At 35.9% G+C, this 20711-nt stretch overlaps 1 protein-coding gene across 9 annotated transcripts in view; it reads right to left on the bottom strand.

Moving 5' to 3' along the window:
* The window catches only part of FBXW11 (F-box and WD repeat domain containing 11), a 122221-nt gene that overhangs the window by 42873 nt on the left and 58637 nt on the right, over window positions 1–20711 (bottom strand). The window lies entirely within an intron of this gene.

Raw genomic sequence — 20711 nt, 5'->3', positions numbered from 1 at the left:
GTGGGTACCCCAACTTCTTCCCTGAAAAGGAGGATGCTGGTAGCCAGTAACAATCTGGCTTGCCTTGGGAATGCATTAGCTTTTGATTTTTGTGTTTACTGCACAAAGAGGCACTGTGTAATCTTTCTGGTGACCTAGTCGCTCAATAGATGCCCATTAACTGGAGATTATACATGATTGGATTTTCCCTTTTGAAGCTCCTACCTAATGGCTAAATGGAAACTTAATGAGAAGGGAAAGTGGGAGAGTTGTGCTCTGAAAGGAATAACAATTTAAGTCCCTCTAAGATTCCTTCCCAAACCTAAAATTCTAACATTAGGGTATAAAATTTATAACATTCCGCAGCAGTATTCAAAAGGATCCTACAGATCTGTTTAAGTTATCAATGTTTACAAGATTCTGTTTATTGCCTTTGGGGATAAGCCTATCTCAAAATTTCCCTATTTTTCCTTTATTTTCTTCAAGTCTTAAAACCCATACAGTATTCTCAAACAATTTGTTTGAAAAACCCAATGTGGGTAATGACAGAAGAAACACCACTGAACACTAGTACACTGTAGGTCACATTGCTGGCTCTGATGAGGGATACAGTATGATGTAGTACAAGAGTCAAAGGCCTTGAAACCAGAGAGACGTTGGAATGCCAATCTGGTCACTCATCAGTGTGTGTGTGTGTGTGTGTGCGCGTGTGCGCGCATGATCTTGACAAGCTGTTTTTCCCATGGACAAATACAAACCATATAAAAGTGTTGTGGGGACTGAGACTCCCCAGCACAGTGCCTGATGTGTAACTGGTATTCAAAGAAATCCATTTATGTCCTGCTTTGAAGATGCTACTTTCCCCAAGTGCTATCTTCTCATACTTTTCTAACCTCAGACTTTGAGAGAATAGCTCCAGATGGCTGCGTACAGAGAAAATCCACTGGCTCCCTCACTAAAATTTTGTAAGCCCCACAGCACCAAGGTCTGCAATGGGGGAGAGGGGCAGAAGGGCCAGGCTTCCTGTATGAGAAAGCCAAGAGCTAGAGAGGAAGGCAATGTGTCCGAGGGGCCAAAACAGGTCTAGAGTGAAGACAGATTAATGATCCTGAATGGGAAGAAGAAGATGGAGTATAGAAAAACAAAAGTAGTATTTCTCCATGTAATTTTCCTTTTACTGCTATCTAGAAGGACTCGGGATTAATAAAGCTGGCACGGGAGTGAATAAAGGGGCAACAGTGACTAAGTACATCATCTTCTGGGTCTGACTGGTAGTTACAAAGCCATCTTTGCAAGGTCACAATGTCCTCGGTTCTAAGAGAGTGAGAAGAAGAAAGCATGGCTGGAAACATGAAAAGTTAAGTATACAGAGTAGAGGAAAGATGGGAGGTCCCTGCCCCCATTTTCAGGCACCCCAGGAAATGTATGAGGGATGCATAAATGTAGTGTTTTAAACTAAAAACTTGTGTTATACAGGAGGAGTCTGAACCCACCAGAGCTATTCTGACCTAAGCTACCTAAATACCTTCCTCACTCGGGGAGGAAATAAAAGTCAGAAGTCCCCACAGACTACACAAGAAGCAACCTTCTTTACAGTTTAATTCTTCCTTTCATTCATTCCAAAACAGAGAAATGGTGTTTATTTACATAGCTGAGAAAGAAACAACCCCTCTGATAAAAATAGCAACTATTCTCTTAAGGCCTGATAAAAGTGAATAAAGATATACAATTTAATAAAATTATATTTAATAAAGCCCTGGGGTGGCTAGAATAGCTTCCCCATCATACATATCTTTTCAACTTCTCTTATAAAGCCCTCAGGAGAAGATGCCAAAGGGAAAATGCTGCTCTCAAGCTACACTGATCAGAGGATCATTTCCAAGGAGTATTCCAGGTGACACAAGAGATGCTCAGAGTGAAAAGGGTCCCAGGGTCTAATTAAGTTTGACAAATGCTGTATGCTCCTGTGCGTGCTCTCTCCTCCCAACCTCACCCCCCTTTTTTTCTGTCTCCCTCTCTCTCTCTTCTCACACACACACACACACACACACAGTCACAAAATATCTCAGTAAGATACTAAAGGCTCTGAAATGTCCTATAATTAAATCATGTTAAATTAGTTTAATCCAGTTTTCCCAAGTTTGTTGGACGTGGACATCCCCCTTTTATATCTCTTAGTGATAGTTCCAGCACATACTGGCAGACACCGGACTAGGACACTAGCATGGTATAATCCCTTCCTCCTCCCACTGTACTGGGCAAATATTTCTGAGAGAGCAAGGAAATACCCACTTTTGCTAAGTATAACATACTCGCCTCCTACTGCCCATCTTTGTCAGCCCCACAACATGGGGCTGTGCGGAAAGGAGGGACGGCATGAACAGAAAATTCTCTTATAAGAGCCAAAATTTTTTCGTAATCACTTTGACTTTTACTCCTTAAATACTAAAATAGACACAAGGTCACAGGCTCAAGGGTGAGGTAAGAAAGAACAGTGAGTCTGCCAGAAGAAAAGAAAGGTGTTTTCCTATATCCACACTCTCAGATGAAACTGAGTTAAGCCAATCTAAAAGTCGAAACCCTCATTAAGTCTTCAATACTTCTGGGAAAGGAAAGTTCTTTGAAATACAAACCTGACTTATGCACTTCCTACCCTTCTCATCACCATCACTTTCTTCCTACATCTACCAAGCAGCATTACATGTAAATAAAAATGCAGACCTTCCTATTCTGATCCTACTTCCAATGAAACACACAATCCAGGAAGAAGCAGCTAGACTTGAAGGCTTATCAACTTGAGGACCATTGACATTTTGGGATCAGAGAATTCTGTCTTTTGGGGGAGCTGTCATGTGCCCTACAGGACGGTTCACAGCATCCCTGGCCTCTGTGTGCTGGATGCCAGAAGCAAGGGGGTAGGTACCAGCAGCAATACTTGAGAGCCACTGCTCTAAGGGTGTGGCCTGTTTGGGAAGCTGTACTTACTGAATTGCCATCTAACACCTGGCCTTTCTTTCTCTTCAGGCGTCTTTCCTTTGGCCCCTGTGACAGCCATGATTTCTTCAAATGGAGTCTGATATCACCATCACCAAGTAATTCATGGAATATGTAGGTATCTAAGTTCTGGTGTAAGATCCACTTGCCATCAAATTCATACTGGGGAGAATCTGAATCAGGAGTTCTTTGCTAGAGAGGGCTTGGGGGTGTGGTAAGGACTACAAATACCTTTAAGTCACGCACAAAAGTTAGTGTATATACATGCCTATGTCTCTGCATTAAAAAGACTGCAATGGCCAAATGATGTGGTCTATGTAGTAGCACCATCCTAAGGAAGGAAACGGTACTGATCCCGTCACAATAGACTACATCCCAGTATGTGGTATTTCAGAACTACCAAATACTACAAGAATCCAATGCCTGTTCCTTCTCTTATAAAGCCTTCAAGAGAAGATGCCAGAGGGAAAACGCTGCTCTCAAGCTATACTGTTCAGAGAATCATTTCCCACGAGTATCACTGCTGAGAGCTGACTGTACCCACACAAAGACTCACCTCATACAGTAAGTAGACTGGGAAAGATGATGGCGAAAAGGAGAGGAATATATTGTGTTTACTAAAGTGGTCACTTCCAGGTAGTATCTCGATGCTCAGACAAAAAAGGGCCCCAGGGTCTAATAAAGTTTGACAAATGCCATATGCTACAAAAGCACTTGGCACTCTCCCTCCCTAACCCCGAGGTTAAAACACACTTCGTTAAGATATTGAAGGCTCAGAAATGTCTCATAATTAACAGCTGGTTAAGATAGTTTAACCTAGCTTTCCCAAGTTTGCTGGACACGGACACCTTCCTTTTATAATACCTAATTTTAACAATAGCTCAGCACATATTGGCAAACACCAGACTGAGGCAATCCACAGGCAATGCATAGCCTAAGTCCTTCCTCCTCCCACTTCACTGGACCAATGCTTCTGGGAGACAAAGGAAATGACCACTTTGGTAAACACAATATATTCCTCTCCTATTCCCCATCATCTTTCCCAGACTACTTACTGCATGAGGTGAGTTTGTGTATAGGTACAGTAAGCTCTAAGCAGTGATTTATCTTTGCCAGTAGGTGCCACCAACAGAATATATTTCACTTGGAAAATTCTCTACTTCAAGAGTTATATAAGAGGAATAAATCTCCTACTTTAAAAAAGCTGCAAACTCTGCATTATGAGTTTCATGATGAGAAATGCTTATAACAATGCAAGATCTTTGGGGCGCCTGGGTGGCTCAGATGGTTAAGCGTCTGCCTTCGGCTCAGGTCATGATCCCGGGGTTCTGGGATCGAGCCCCGCATCGGGCTCCCTGCTCCGCGGGGAGCCTGCTTCTCCCTCTCCCTCTACTGTTCACTCTGCTTGTGCTCTCTCGCTCGATCAAATAAATAAATAAAATCTTTAAAAAAAATGTAAGATTTTCATACAAAAATAATCTTTACTCTTGAGAGGAAGCAAAAAAAAAAAAAAACAACCCTACAAAGGATCTGGAAAACATGTGAACATTCTGCCATTTTCTCTAGTGTTTTAAAATTTGGGGATTTAAGGCATTAAGAATGACAGGGATATAATGTAAAATGCTCCTAGCTAACTTTATTGGGTCTCTAACCTAGGCTTGTTTCATTCATCGTCTTTTTAATTTTCAGAAAAAAATATGAATGTATATACTGCAATTTTACAGAAAAAAACTGAGGAACAGAGAAGTAAGTGATTAAGAGTCACACAGTTAGTAAATGAGAGATGCAGGACTCAGATCTAGGTCTGTTCTACTCAGAAATCAATGTACTTTCCATACAGAAAAACACATCTCAGGTGTTTTCCAACTGCTGGTTGTAGCCTATGATATTAATTTAATGGGCTGCAACCAGCAAATTTTAATAAAATGAAACTGAATCTGGGCATTCCCCTGCCCACAATGGTAAGCATAACAAAAATCACAAAGGATAAATAATAAAAGGAATGAGCAAAAACAGAACAGGAAAATTCAAATTAAAGGAAAGCAAAAGTCTTTATTGCACAAGGAGAACAATATTCAAGTCAGATCACTGAGTGACAAGGAGTTTTTAAAATCTCTAAAAGCCATAATTTATGAAGAGGTTAATGTGAACTCTTACATACTGAATAAAATCCACAAAATACATCAAGGAAAAAAGTTTTACTTTTTTATTTTTAATTTTAAAACACCTTTTTGTCTTTGACATATCAAGGAGACCAAATAAAAAAACAAAAGACTTGACTTTCCATGGAACATTAAAAAAACAAAACAAAACAAAACAAAAACCTGATAGAGCATCCCGGGCCACAGATGAAATGTGAAATACAGTTAGAAATCAGGAAAAGATTATTGTATATTTAAGATCAGGCCAAGCAGAAATATCGAAATCTAGTCTACCAGTCACTATGTACCATAAATTCCAAAGATAAACAGAACAATGACTGGCACAAACAAACCAAACACCTTTGTGTTGTTACTGTTAATTCCACCCAGGCCCCTAATGTAGCCTAAAATGCTTCCCCCTTAAACCTAAATCTTACCAACACATTGCTGGGAAATGAGATCACCAAAGAGGCAGAAACATTCATTTGGAAAAAGACGAGACAAGCTTGTCCAAAAAAGCAGTCCCTTCTCTCATACTAATCTTACAACTCAGAAGGAAGAGAGCCACAATTACATCTATGCATACGGGACTTTTTAAAAACAACAACTCCAGCCACCATTAAACACAGCTCAATCAAAAACCTTCTTGCCCCTCCACACAAATATCAAAACATAGGAACAAACCAGTTGTTTTCTTTCCACAATTAAAATAAAAATTAATTAAAAATGTAAATTCACTGGGAGTCTGAAATCACCACTACATGATTTCTATAATGCAGAAAGTTTTGTTTCAGTTTATCTAACCTGCAGTTCCATTCAAATGTCTAACTAGGTACAGTATCATACTAAAGTACCTGGAAAAATGAATACAGGGTAAAATTTTTCTTCCTTTCTTCACCACCAATTATTTTTTAAAAGAGGAGAATGCTTATATTAGATACTAAAAATATTTTTAAGCTACAATAATTAAAGCAGTGTAGTGCTTTAATTGGCAAAGCCAAGATCAATGAAACAAAATAGGAAGTCCAGAAACAGATTCACTTATACTTACAAATTTGTATACGATAAAGTTAGAGCTTTGAATTGGTGAGAAAGGGATAATTAAAAAAAAAAAAGTATTTAAAATAAAAACTAAAATGCTACCTCATATTACATTCCAATATATACTATGGATAAAAAGAATCAAGTGTGAAAAACTGTAACCATAAAACTACTAAAAGCAAGCACACAGGAGTTTTTAAAAATTTATGGAACAGGGGAAAGGCTGTCTAAACATGATACCAAAGATAGAAATAAATGTAGATTTGATTAGATTAAAAAATTCAAACTCATGAATGTTCACAATCAATACAGGAAACAAATACACTGGGGGAATATTATAATGTATGATAAATTACTATATAAAGATTTCTCTTTTTTTTTAAGATTTTATTCATTTATTTGACACACAGAGAGCACGAGCAGGGGGAGCAGCAGAGGCAGAGGGAGGATGCGGGACTTGATCCCAAGACTTTGGGATCATGACCTAGGCCGAAGGCAGACGCTTAACCGACTGAGCCACCCAGGAGTCCCTATATAAAGATTTCTAATAAATCAGGAAACCAAAACTAATTTCTTAATAGGCAAATAAGCAAAAAGTAAGTACAGATATTTCTAAACAAGAAATTAAAATGGCCATTAAAAATGAACACATACAAGGGATGCAATTTTTCACCTACCAAAAATGAGCGACTTTTATTTCTATATACTGTATAGGAGGAATTGGGCTCTCTGGTAAGATTATAAATCGTTACTTTTCAGAGAATATTTATCAATATATAACTTCAAAAAGTACTACATAACACTGGACATAATTTAACTTATAGCAATTTATCCTAAGGAATTGCAGACCTATATAAAATAGTAGCTGCAACAATTTATAACATGGAAAAACAGAAAACAATGTAAATGTTCAACAACAGAGTGTCATTTAAAAATATGATAAGAGACATTTTTAGTTCTTTTTAAAACATTTCTACTGAAGTATAATATAGTAAAGGGCTTAATTCTCAAATGTAACTAGTACTCAGACCAACATAAAGAACATCACCAGGGCCCCAAATACTTCCCTCATATCACTTCCTTCATATTATCTCTCAGTCATTAATGCCCAAAGGTAACCCCTATTTTTTAAAATCACCATAGAGTCATAGATTCATTTTTGAACTTTAAATAAACAGATTCATATCATAAATACTCTTTGAGTCTGGCTTCTTTTGCTTAAATTATGATTTGAGATTCTTAAATTCAGTGGCAGTTCATTCTTTTTCAAAAACTGCTACATATTATTTCAAAAGTTATTTATTCATGTTACTGCTAATGAACACTTCCACTTTTGGCATTTAAAATAATTCTGCCATGTCTGTTGGTGTACATGGGTATATATTTCTATCAGGTCTACAGCAGGGGTGAATAGCCAGGTCATAAAGTATATACACTTCCAACTTTTCCAAAGTAATTCTATCTAATAATCACTCCCACCAGCAGTGTATGTGAGTTCTAGTTGTTCTTTAGCAGGTATGGAGTGTATTTTTTTGCTTGGTTTGGTTTTCTGTTTGCTGTTATTGCTTAATTTTAAACATTCTCTTGGATGTATAGCAGTATCTCTCTGTGGTTTAATCTCCATTTTCCTGATGACTAATGATGTTGAACACCTTTTCACAAATTGATCAGTCATTTGGGTATCTTCTTTTGTAAAGTGACACTTTAAAGCTTTGTACCAGCTCTTTCCGTAAGTGGCCTAACCTGATCTCTGAAAATGGTTCACTATTCACTTGACCCAGAAAACCCCACAAAAGCATGCAAATCAAGAGGTGCAAATCAAGAGATTCAAATCTTCATGTTCACTTTAAAAAAGACCTGTGAAACTGCCCAGGCCATCAAAGGTATGCATATCCACAAAAAGCCACCAAGTATCATAAGGATGAACCTGACAGAAACAATGTGTGCCACTCCATCGCTACCAATGTTAGGTGTGCCCAGGCCAAACAGTGGGGCCAGATATAGGGCTGGTGGCCCAGGAGCACTGAATTTTTACCGCACATGCTTAAAAATGCAGAGAGTAATGCTGAGCTAAAAGGGTTTAGATGTACGTTCTCTGGTCATTGAGCACATCCAGGTACACAAAGCCCCCAAGCTGTGGCACAGAACTTACAGAGCTCATGGTCAGATTAATCCACTCGTGGAACCCCCCTGCCACACTAAGATGATCTTTACTGAAAAGCAGCAAACTGTTCCTAAGTCAGAAGAGGTAGGCTGCACAGAAGAAAAAGATATCCCAAAATAAACTGAAGAAACAAAAACTTATGGCCCAGGAATAAATATGGTATAAAATAAAAGCAAATAAAAGTTTTTTTAGGGCGCCTGGGTGGCTCAGTCGTTAAGCGTCTGCCTTCGGCTCAGGTCATGATCCCAGGGTCCTGGGATCGAGTCCCACATCGGGCTCCCTGCTCAGCGGGAAGCCTGCTTCTCCCTCTCCCACTCCCCCTGCTTGTGTTCCTGCTCTCGCTGTCTCTCTCTCTGTCCAATAAATAAATAAAATCTTTCAAAGAAAAAAAAAAAGTTTTCTTAAAAAAACTTTTGACTATTTTTTAATTAGTCTTTTCTTACTGCTATCTAGAAATTCTTTACATATTCTACAGTCGTTTTTCAAACGTGTTTATTGCAAAGGTCTTCTCTTAATCTGGGGTTTAACTCTTCATTCTTTTAATGGTGTCTTTTGATAAAGAGAAGCAATCAATTTTAATGAAGTATAATTTATCCATTGTTTCCTTTATTATAATTTGTGAGTTCTACGTCCTGCTTAAGAAATATTTCCTCTCCTAAAGTCATAAACATATTCTCCCATGTAGTAGCCTAGAAATTTTTACTTTACCTTCTAACACTTACATCTAAAACTCATCTATAATAATCTTTATGGAAAGTAGAGGAGTCAGGATTCATTATGTTTTTCAAATTGTAGTTTGCAACCCATTGTGGTTTATAATATCAATTTTGTGGTTTATAATACCAATTTCATGGATAACCATTTTTTTAAAAAAGATGAAATAGAACACAGTGCACATCCTCTATTTCATCAATTCTAACATACTTTTTTTACATTTTAATCTCTGAAATTGAGATATTTCTTATAATCAATGGCCATCTTACAATCAAAAATGGTGGGATTTTTTCTTAATGCTACGTAAAATAATGGCATATCTTACAATCCATGCTGTCTTAGATTTCTTTTTACCCCCTAAAGATTTATTTATTTATTTATTTATTTATTTATTTATTTATTTATTTGAGAGAGAACACGAGCATGAGTGGGGGGATAGAGAGAGAGAGGGAGAGAATCTCAAGCAGACTCCCTGTTAAGCAGTCAAGTCAAACACAGAGCCCGACACAGGATTGGATCTCATGACCCCGAGATCACGACCTGAGCCAAAATCAAGAGTTAGACACTCAAGTGACTGAGCCCCAGGCACCCACTCCCATGCTGTCTTATATTTCACAGTGGAAGACAGTATACATTGGGTTGATTATAGGAGTGTATGTTATATTCTACACACACAAATACATATATAAAACATATAAATACATATATGTGTGTATATATATATATAAATTACACACACAAACACATGCTCACATGTACTAAATCTAAATGTAAATTTTTTTGTTGTTGTTCCAAACATAAATTTTATTTCTTGCTGTGAAAATACTTAAAAACACTGCAAATCCCTGGTTAAGGTATTAAAGTACAGGGGCGCCTGGGTCTTTAAACGTCTGCCTTCAGCTCAGGTCATGATCCCAGGGTCCTGGGATCGAGCGGGAAGCCTGCTTTTCTCCCTCTCCCACTCCCCCTGCTTGTGTTCCCTCTCTTCACTATCTCTCTCTCTGTCAAATAAACAAATCTTAAAAAAAAAAAACTTATTAAAGTACAATGAATCCCATGTTGCAAAAGTTACCACCTTTTCAGCTTTCTTCCGATTCTTCTAATTATTTCAAAAGATATTTTTACATCTCTTTAATACTTTCAATTGTCTGTTTTTAACAAAAGGAGCTGGCCTCCTATTCAGTTTACTGTTAACAAACAGTAACTGCCTAAAATTTCATACAGTCTCAGCAAGTACCTTTGTTTTCTAGTCGTGCAGTGATATAGTCCCCTTTTCTAAATCTTTAAAAGAAAGCAGATTTTTTAAACATGTGCAGCAGATAAAAAGAAAAATGGTATGCAAATATGTCAAAAACTGTGAAGGTTATACTCACCTGTCTAAAGTTAGGGGAAAACTATCTTAGAAGAATATGACATGAAAGAAGGTCTAAAGTATATTTTAAATTTAAAAACAGGGGGGTTTCAAAGTAAGTCTGTATGATTCCATCTTTATGAATAAAATTTAATCTGTTAAAGTATTTATTCAGAACAATATCTAGAAAAGGTGTGTTAAAATGCTAACAATATTATCTCTGTATATTTTATTTTCTATTTGCTTAAAAGGCACATCTCTTTTTAATAGTAAGGAACAGTGATTTTAAAATTAAACTTAAAAAGTAAAAACTCTATGCCAAGACCCCAGATACGTATGCTCTAGGCTAAGGAAACAGAAACTAGTTCCTGAAAGTTAAGGCAGGAGTCAGATCCTGCTGCATATCATTCGACCTCTCTATGCCTGCTTCCTCATCCAGAAAACTGAAGTGAAAACAGGCCTCCCTGATGAGGGAGTGAGAAAATTTAAGAGAATCCTGGCACTTATAAGGGCTCCCTTAGTCAAATTTAACCTCCGAAAGGCAGAAATGCTTGGCTGTGTTATTCATTCTGTATTTTTAACCACTTAGGATAATTCCTCACACACTACTGAAGTACAGAAGCATAATAAATATTTGTTGACATGAATCTTAGCTAGAGTTATTATAATCTTCCTATGAATCGTAATGACAAATATAGGATTTTGTTTCTGCTTACTCCTTTCCCATATTTTCCAAATTGTCTACAATGAGCAAGGATTCAAGATGTGGGGGGGAAAAACCATGCAACACAATTTCTGGCCCTCAAAAAAGTGGTTAAGAAACAAAAATCTATTTTCAGAAAAGCAGTCATCTTTATCAAGTATTCATTTACCTAAATAAAAGAAGAACACATCATTAATTATTTGACTGTTTAAAAAGGTCCAACAGAAGGATGGATAAAAGTCTGCTGGAGTCTCCCTGAGAAAGCAAACAGGGGAGTGGCAAAATGTGCACTTCCATGCTTCCTGGTGCTTATTAACACTTCGAAGGGAACTACAAAAGTAAAACTTGTAAAATGTTTCATATTCACTAAAGGAAGCCAGAAAAACAAGGTGCTTTCAAAGAAGTTAGTAGAATGCTCAAAAGACACGGAGTCATGGCACCACAGAGGGAGTCAGTCAGCTGAAGTGTAAAGAGCAGGCCTGTAGAGACCCAGTGCCCCCACTGCAAACTCCCGCGCTCTGACAATGACAAACTATTTGATTTCCTGTAAGTTACTTGACTTCTCTCTCTTGGATTCAGTTTCCTCTTGTATAGTGCAGGGATAACACTGTCTATGTTGTAGGAACAGAGAAATAACATGTGCAAAGCACCTACAACGTATCACTGCTCAGTGGGGGGGGGGGGGGGGGATATAAATCAGAAAAACATTTTTACTTTTTTGCTTCCATTATTAATCATTTAAAAAAAATAAAAGCATCTATCAGTGATGTCAGCCAAAGCTAGAGAAATACCATACTGCATCACAATCACTTCTTATATTATTGTGTTTAAATATAACTTGGCAGACTAATATAAGATTCAAACATAAAACCTACCCGAAGAAATTACAAAGCAATGAATTACATTTGTAAGAAGAGTAGCTACCACTTATTGAGCACCAATTAGACATTATACTGTTTAAAGAAAACTAAACCCACCAAAAACGTGAAAGAGTAAGAGATGATGAATTCAACACAATGCCAGTCAAAATGCCAGCAGGCATTTTCCCCCCTCCCAAAAATTGAGCTAATTTTAAAATTCATATGGAAATGTAAAAAAACAAGGCAACCTGGAAGGACTAAGCTGGAGAATTTACACTATGAGATATCAAGATCTATTATAGAGCTATAGTAACTAGAATAGTGCTATGTAGAGACAAAGGTAGACAAACTGATCAACAGAACAAAATAGCATCCAAACTCGGATCCCACATTATGACTCAACCTGAATGAAAACCAAGGCCCTTCTCTCTCACCAAGCGGGGAAAAAATCCATTCTAGATAGACTGCAGATCTGAATGTAATGGTAAAATAGTAATTCTTCTCCTTTAGAAGAAACCATAGAACATAATCTTGGAATAGGCAAGCTTTCTTAAACAGGACGTAACTACTAACCAGAAAGAAAAATATGATGAATTCTATTAAAATAGTTTCTGCTCACTGAAAGATTAAGAGATTGAAAAGGTGATTAAAATGTTCTAAAACTGATTTATGCTGATGGTGCAACACTGAACTACATACTACTGAAATAGCTACATTTAATGATATGTAAAATACCTCTCAATTTTTTTAAAGAATTAAATTTAAAAGAAAAAAAAGGCAATCCACAGACTGAGAGATTGATAATACATCTGGAATATTAAGGAGAAAAAAAAAGACAAAAACAACACTTCAAATCAATAAGGAAAACACACACACATACACCCAACCAAAAAATGGGTAACACATTTGTATAGGCACTTCACAAAAGAAAATATCCAAGTCATATTAAAAAATAAAAAATCAACCAAAGCACTGCCCAAAGACAAACAACATTTGCGTTTTAGTACACAGACTGAAAACTACATGTGTAAAAATTGTTTGAAACATTCCCTTGAATCACTGCTTTTTCCATGTGTCATGCATATGTTAGGTTACTGACGACCCACATTTTCATTTTTAATGGTTTTACCAGCTTGCTTCATCTCATTATTTACTTACTCAACACAGGAAGTAATGGACATTAAACTTTTTATTACTTTATACACCACTGCAAAGAAACCTTCATGCCTACATTAAGTCATTACCTCTTCTGATCAAATTCCTAGAATTGCTGGATCCATGAGAATGTGCATTTAGTCAATGGATGTCTGAACGGAGTTTCATTCCCTGTCTAATCATTTCTTTTCATTAAAACAGACATCATATTACAAGTTATTAACTCCAATAGCCAATTCTTACTGCTCACATTTCTGGACCTATTAATAAGATTGAGCATTTCCTCCTTCTTGATATACTTCATTCACTTGGCTCCCAGGACTCTGCATTTGGCAAGTTCTCAGACCTCTACTAGAAGAAATGTTAAAGTTCCTCAGACAAAAGAAAAATAAAACCAGAAGTAAACTTAGATCTAATGAAGGAATGCAGATTAATGAAGAGAAAAATGGTAAAAGTTAGGGTATATATAAAATAATTTTCCCCGTGTTATAATTTTTTAAATATGACTGACTACCTGAGAAGTATAAAATTCTGCTGAGTGAAATTTTAAACAAGCCACAAATAAAATGGAAAGCTATCCTGTGCTCATGGACCGCAAGACTTCTATTGTTAATATGTCAATACTACCCAGACCAATCTACAGATTCATGGTAATCCCCATCAAAATCCCAACAGCATTTTTTGTAAAAAAACAACAAAAAAAAAACCCATCCTAAAATTCATGTGAAATCTCAAGGGCCCCCAAATAGCAAAAACAATTTTGAAAAACAACAACATTGGAGGGTTCACCCTTCCTGATTTCAACATTTCCTACACAGCTATAGTAATCAAAACAATGTAGTGCTGGCATATGGACAGACCAATGGAATAGGAAGCCCAGAAATAAACCCTCACATATATGGTCAAATGATTTTTGACAAGGGTGCCAAAATCATTCAAAGGACAATCTTCTCCACAAATGGTGTTGGGAAAAATGGATATCCACATGCAAAAGAATGAAGTTGGACCCTTACCATACACATTATAAAAATCAACTCAAAATGGAGCAAAGACCTGAACATAAGAGCTAGAACTGTGAAGTTCTTAGAAAAAAAACATAAAGGAAAAGCTTCGTGACCCTCCAGTTGGCAGTGATTTCTTAGATATGATCCCAAAAGCATAGGCAACAAAAGTACAAATAGATAAATTAAACTACATCAAATTTAAAAACTCCTGTGCATCAAAAAGTATAATCAACAGGGTGAAAAGGCAACCTGTGAAATGGGAGAAAATATTTGCAAATCACATAACCGATAAGGGATTAAAATCCAGAATGTATTAAAAAAAATCCCTAAAACTTAAAAGAATGAACAACCTGATTCAAAATGGGCAAAGGACCTCAATAGACACTTCTCCAAGAAGATATACTAATGGCCAAAAAGACTATGAGATACTCATCAGCATCACTCATTATTAGGAAAATGAAAATCAAAACCAATGAGATATCACCTCACACCTATCAGAATGACTACTATCCTAACAACAAAAAATAACAAGGATGTAAAGAAACTGGAATCCTTGTACATTGCTAGTGGGAATGTAAAATGGTGTAGTGGCTATGGAAAACTAAATGGTGCTTCTTCAACAAATCAAAAATAGAATTACCATATGAGTAAGCAAGACCACTTTGGGGTATACTACCAAAAGAATTAAAAGAATTTCAAAATATCAAGGAGATATTTGTACATTCATGTTCATATGGCAGCATTATTCACAATAGCCAAAAAGTGAAAGTAACTCAAGTGTCCACTGAAGGAACAACTGCTAAATACGATATAAACATGAAATGGCGTATTATTCAGTCCTAAAAAGGAAGGAAATTCTTGTACATGCTAAAACACAGATGAACCTTGAGCACATCACTCTAAGTGAAATAAGTCAGTCACAAAAAGACAAATACTTTACAATTCCACTTACGTGAAGTCTCTGAGTATTCAAATTCATAGAAACAGAAAGTAGAATGGTTGTTCCTTCTCCCTCTAGGGGAAATGAGGAGTTGTTTAGTGGATACAAAAAAGTCCTCAAGACTGGTTGTACAACTACGTGAATATGCTTAACACTACTGCACTGTATACTCAAAAATGATTAATATGGTAAATTTTATGTTATATGTATTTTATCACATAAAATTTTTTTAAAAACCAATAAACAGCTTCTGAAGTAATATTATATACACACATACATGTGAGTGATTAAAGCAAAAACAGTAACAATGTATCATAGCCTTTGTAAAAATAAAATGTGAGACAACAATAGCACCAAGGATGGGAGGAGGGAAGCACAAGTCTACAGATTTAAGGTCTGTCTTTCCATATACATGAAGCAGTATCTTATTATTTTAAGACAGGCTATGACAAGTTCAAGACACACACTGTAAACCCTACAACAAACCATGAAAAAATAAATTAAGCAAATGAAGTCTAATAAGCCAACAGTAAAGATGAAAATGGATTCACTGAAAAACTCAATGAATCCCAAAAAAGGTAGAAAAAGAGTAAAAAGGAAACAAAGAGCAGATGGGACAAATAAAAAAGCAGTAAGATGGAATATTTAAAACCAAACATATTAGTAATTAATTAAATATAGGTAGTCAAAATTCTCCAAAATAAAAAGGAGAAACTGTGAAACTGGATAACTATATGCTACCTAAAAGAAACCCACTTTTAACACAAAGACACACTGGTTAAGAATAAAAGGACAGGTCCGTCTCTGTATCAGCTGGGAAGGACGTCAGACTTGAGGTTGGTGTTGAGGAGAATAACCACCATGACCTCCAGGGCTTTGATGAAACCTCAGACGCGAGGCCTTCTGGCCAAGCGTCTGCGATTTCATATTGTTAGAGCGTTCGCTGTATCCCTGGGGGTTGCAGCTTTCTATAAGTTTGCTGTGGCTGCACCAAGAAAGAAGGCATATGCAGATTTCTACAGAAATTATGATTCCATGGAAGATTTCGAGGAGATGAAGAAGGCTGGTATCTTTCAGAGTGCAAAGTGATTTTGGAATGTAAAGAATTTCTTTGGGTTGAGTTCCATTAAAGTTTGTCACTGACCTGTGTTCCTGAACTATGAAACACAAATATTGGGTTATGGAATAGTTTGTCTTAATAAATAAACAACTGACAAATACTTTGGACGGTAAAAAAAAAAAAAAAGTAAAAGGACAGGAAAAAATATATACTGTAAATGACTAATCAAAGGAAATCTAAAAATCAAAGAAAATCTGTATTAATAGTAGACAAAGGAGATTTTAGAGCTAAGAATGTTATCAGAGATCAAGTAAGGTATCTCATAATGATAAAGGGGTCAATTTATCAAAAGAATAACAATCCTAAATATATTTGCCCTTGTCTAACAGAGCTCCAAAATACATCTAAGGAAAAAAAAACAGACACAACTCAAAGGAGAAACAGACAAACCCAAATTTATATTTGGACACTTCAACACTCCTCTCTTAGTTATACATAGAACAAGCAGACAGAAAAGAGTAAAGATATGGAGGACTTGAATAACACTATCAGCCAACTTAACCTAATTGACATTTATAGAACACTCTACCCAACAAGAGAACACATTCTTTCCAAGTACACAACAAACATTCACCAAGATAAATGTTACGCTGGGCCATAAAACAGGTTTCAATAAATTTTAAAGGACTGAAATCATATAAAGTATGCTCTAGGATGACAGAATTTATCTAAAATTAATCTAATAGAAAATCCCCCAAAGTTTGGAAATCAAACAATGAATCACTAAATAACATGTGGATCAAAAAAGAAATCACAAGGAAAATTAGCAAATAGTGTGAACTGGGACACCTGGGTGGCTCAGTTGTTAAGCGTCTGCTTTCGGATGAGGGAGCCTCACATCAGGCTCCCTGCTCAGCGGGAAGCCTGCTTCTCCCTCTCCCACTCCCCCTGCTTGTGTTCCTGCTCTCACTGTGTCTCTCTCTGTCAAATAAATGAATAAATAAAATCTTAAAAAAAAAAAAAATATATTGTGAACTGAATGAAAGTGAAAACTCAACATATTAAATACTACGGGGTATTACTAAAGTGGTAATTAGAGAGAAACTTACAGCATTAAATGCATCTTCAAAGCAATAATCCAAGCTTCCATTTTAAAAAACAAGGAAATTAGCAAATTAAACCCAAAATAAGCAACAGGAAGGAGGTAATAAAGATGAGATCCAAAATTAATGTAATAGAAAAGAGAAAGACAATAATGAAAAATCCATGAAACCAAAGCCAAATCTTTGAAACAATTAATAAAATTGATAAACCTCTAGCCAGACTGATAAGGAAAAAAATAGGTAAGAAACAAATTTCCAGTCTCAGATATCAAAAGCAGGAACATAAATACAGATCCTGTAGACATTAAAGGAAATAAGGAAATATTGTAAATTTACACTGATTTACTCCACAACTCAAATGAAAGGGACAAATTCCTTAAAAGATACAAGAATACCAACAAGAAATAGATAACCTCAGAAACCCCATATCTACTAAAGAAATTGGCTTCACTGGTGAATTTTATTTAGTACTTATGACAGAAGTAATATCAATTCTATAGAAACTTCTAGAGAGTAGATGAGGCAGAAACATGCCCAACTCATATTGAGGCCAGCATTACCTTGATACTAAAATCTCTCAAACACAACGCAAGAAAAAACAGACAAACATGATTGCTGTGAATGTTCTTCTATATTCATTTGTCAAACCTAAATGAACTGCAAACTTAAAATTGATGAATTTTATTATAAGGTATACATCAAAAAAGTTAACTTCTAAAAAATTTTAAGTGCAAATCAAAAACAAAAACTTACCCACAAAGCAAATTCAAGGCCCAAACAGCCTGATTAGTAAATACTAGCAAACATTTAAGGAAGAAATAACAGCAATCTTTCATATTCTTTTTAAAAACAGAGAGGGTGATTCATTTTATTAGGATAAGCTTAATGCTACCACCTGAGAAAAGACATTATTGCCTTCAGGTACAAAGGAGCAAAAACCCTCAACAAAATATTAGCAAATCAAATCCAAGATTATATAAAAAGGCTAATATATCATGATCAGTTGGGGCTTTCCCAGAATTAAAGACTGGCTGAATATTCAAAAACTCAATATAATACACCACATTAACAGGATAAGATGGTAAGTTATATGATGATTTCAATACAAGTATTTAGGGCATATAACAAAATTCAAAACCCTCTTATGATTAAAAACTCTCTGGTAACTTTCTCAATGTGATAAAGAATGTATATATGCATATGCATGTGCACCCCCCTATCTATAGCTAATGTCATATTTAATGGTCAAATGGAAAACTTCCCCTTGTACTCAAGAACAAAAGTAGAATGTCTATTCTCATATTTGTATTTCATACAAATTTCACTAGTTAGGGGCGCCTGGGTGGCTCAGTTGGTTAAGCGACTGCCTTCGGCTCAGGTCATGATCCTGGAGTCCCAGGATCGAGTCCCGCATCGGGCTCCCTGCTGAGCAGAGAGTCTGCTTCTCCCTCTGACCCTACCCCCTCTCGTGTACTCTCTCTATCTCATTCTGTCTCTCAAATAAATAAATAAATAAAATATAAAAAAAAAAAAAACAAATTTCACTAGTTATAGCCAGTACAATAATGCAATCAAAAATAAAAGCATAAATGTCAGAGAAGATCCAGATGGCATGACTGTCTACACAGAAAATCCTAGAAAACCCACAAAACAAGTTAAATATGTGATGGTAGCAAAGTCATAGGATACAAAGAATTAAAAGGGCAAATGAAACTGCATAAAACTCAAGCCCTCAGCATAACCAAAAGGAAGAGAACATAAGTAAAAAAATAAATAGATTCTGGGACACCAATATATTCCTGCCATAAACCTTCCTGAAGAGCAAGAGTAGTTCAGGATAAAATGTACAAAAAAGAAAAAGAGAGAAACAAGAAACAGACTGAAGATGGAGATGGACATAAAAGCACATTAAGTACGAAAATTCTGAGAAAGAGTTCTGATCAATCAGAGTTGATTACAGATAAGGGACTTTAAAAAAAGGATGAGAACTGCAAAAAAAAAGTGTAAAAGGTGAACAGAGGGAAGCTCTTCAACTTGATAAAAAAAATCTACAAAAAAACCTAAACCTAACATCATACTTAATGGTAAAAGACTTGGGAGTTTTTATGCTAAGATGAGGAACAATTCAAGAATGTCCCCTCTCATTACTGTTTTTCAACGTGGTAGTGGAAGTCCTAGATAATACAGAAAGACAAAAAGGAAATAAAAGGTATACAACAGGGAAAAAAGAAATGCAACCGTCTTTGATTTCAGATGACATGACCATCTATGTAAACAAAAAAACAAACAAAACCTGACCAAAAAGAACTTCTGGAATTAATACACAATTACAACAAGGTTGCAGAACACAGAGTTAATATACAAAAGTCATTTGCATTCATATACACCAGCAATGAATAAGTGGAATTTAAAATTAAGAATACATTACTATTTACATTAGGATCTCCAAAAATTAAATATCTAGGTATAAAGTTACCAAAATATGTATAAGATCTATATGAGAAAAAGTGTAAAATTCTGATGAAAGATTAGCAAAGAACTAGAATTGGAGAGATATTCCATGTTCATGGATAGGAACATTCAATATTGTCACGGTGTCAATTCTTCCCTACTTGATCTAAAGATTCAATACACTCCCAATCAAAATCCCAACAAGTTATTTTATGGATATCAACAAACTAATTCTCAAGTTTATATGAAGAGGTAAAAGATCTACAACAGTTAACACAATACTAAAGGAGAAGAGTAAACCAGAAGACTGACACTTTCCAACCTCAAGAATTATTATAAAACTACAGCAGCAATCAAGATGATGTGGTACTGTGAAAGAATACACAAACAGATCAATGAGACAATACAGAGCCCAGAAACAGACCAATATAATCTGCTGCTATCTGACAAAGGACTAAAGACAATACAATGGAGCAAAGACAGTCTTTTCAACCAACAGGACTGGAATAATGTAGGAGTAAATCTATGATCTTGGGTATGGTGATGACTTTTTAGATACAACACCAAAGGCATAACCCATGAAAAAAATAACTGATAAGCGGGACTTCATTAAAATTAAAAACTTCTGCTCTGTGAAAGACATTGTCAAGAAAAGAGAAGCCACGGACTAGGAGAAAATATTCACAAAAGATACATCTGATAAAGAACTGTTAGTTAAAATATATAAAGAACCCTGAAAAAAATAAGAAAAGAAACAACCCAATTTTAAAAATGGGCAAAGGACATGAGCAGAAAATGGCAGTAAGTAAATGAAAAAGATGTTCAACATCGTATGTCATTAGGAAATTGCAAATTAAAACAAGATACCACAATACACCTATTAGAATGGCCAAAATCTAAAACATGAACAACACTAAATGCTGATGAGTATGTAGAGCAACAGAAATTTTTCATTCACTGGTGCTGAGAATGCAAAATGGTATAGCCACTTAGGAAGACAGTTAGGTAGGGGCACCTGGGTGGCTCAGTGGTTAAGCATCTGCCTTCAGCT

This window comes from Zalophus californianus, chromosome 5 (genome assembly GCF_009762305.2).
Source record: "Zalophus californianus isolate mZalCal1 chromosome 5, mZalCal1.pri.v2, whole genome shotgun sequence".
Taxonomy (NCBI): Eukaryota; Metazoa; Chordata; class Mammalia; order Carnivora; family Otariidae; genus Zalophus; species Zalophus californianus.
The sequence above is the reverse complement of the archived record's forward strand: the minus strand, read 5'-3'. Positions and strand labels throughout refer to the sequence as shown.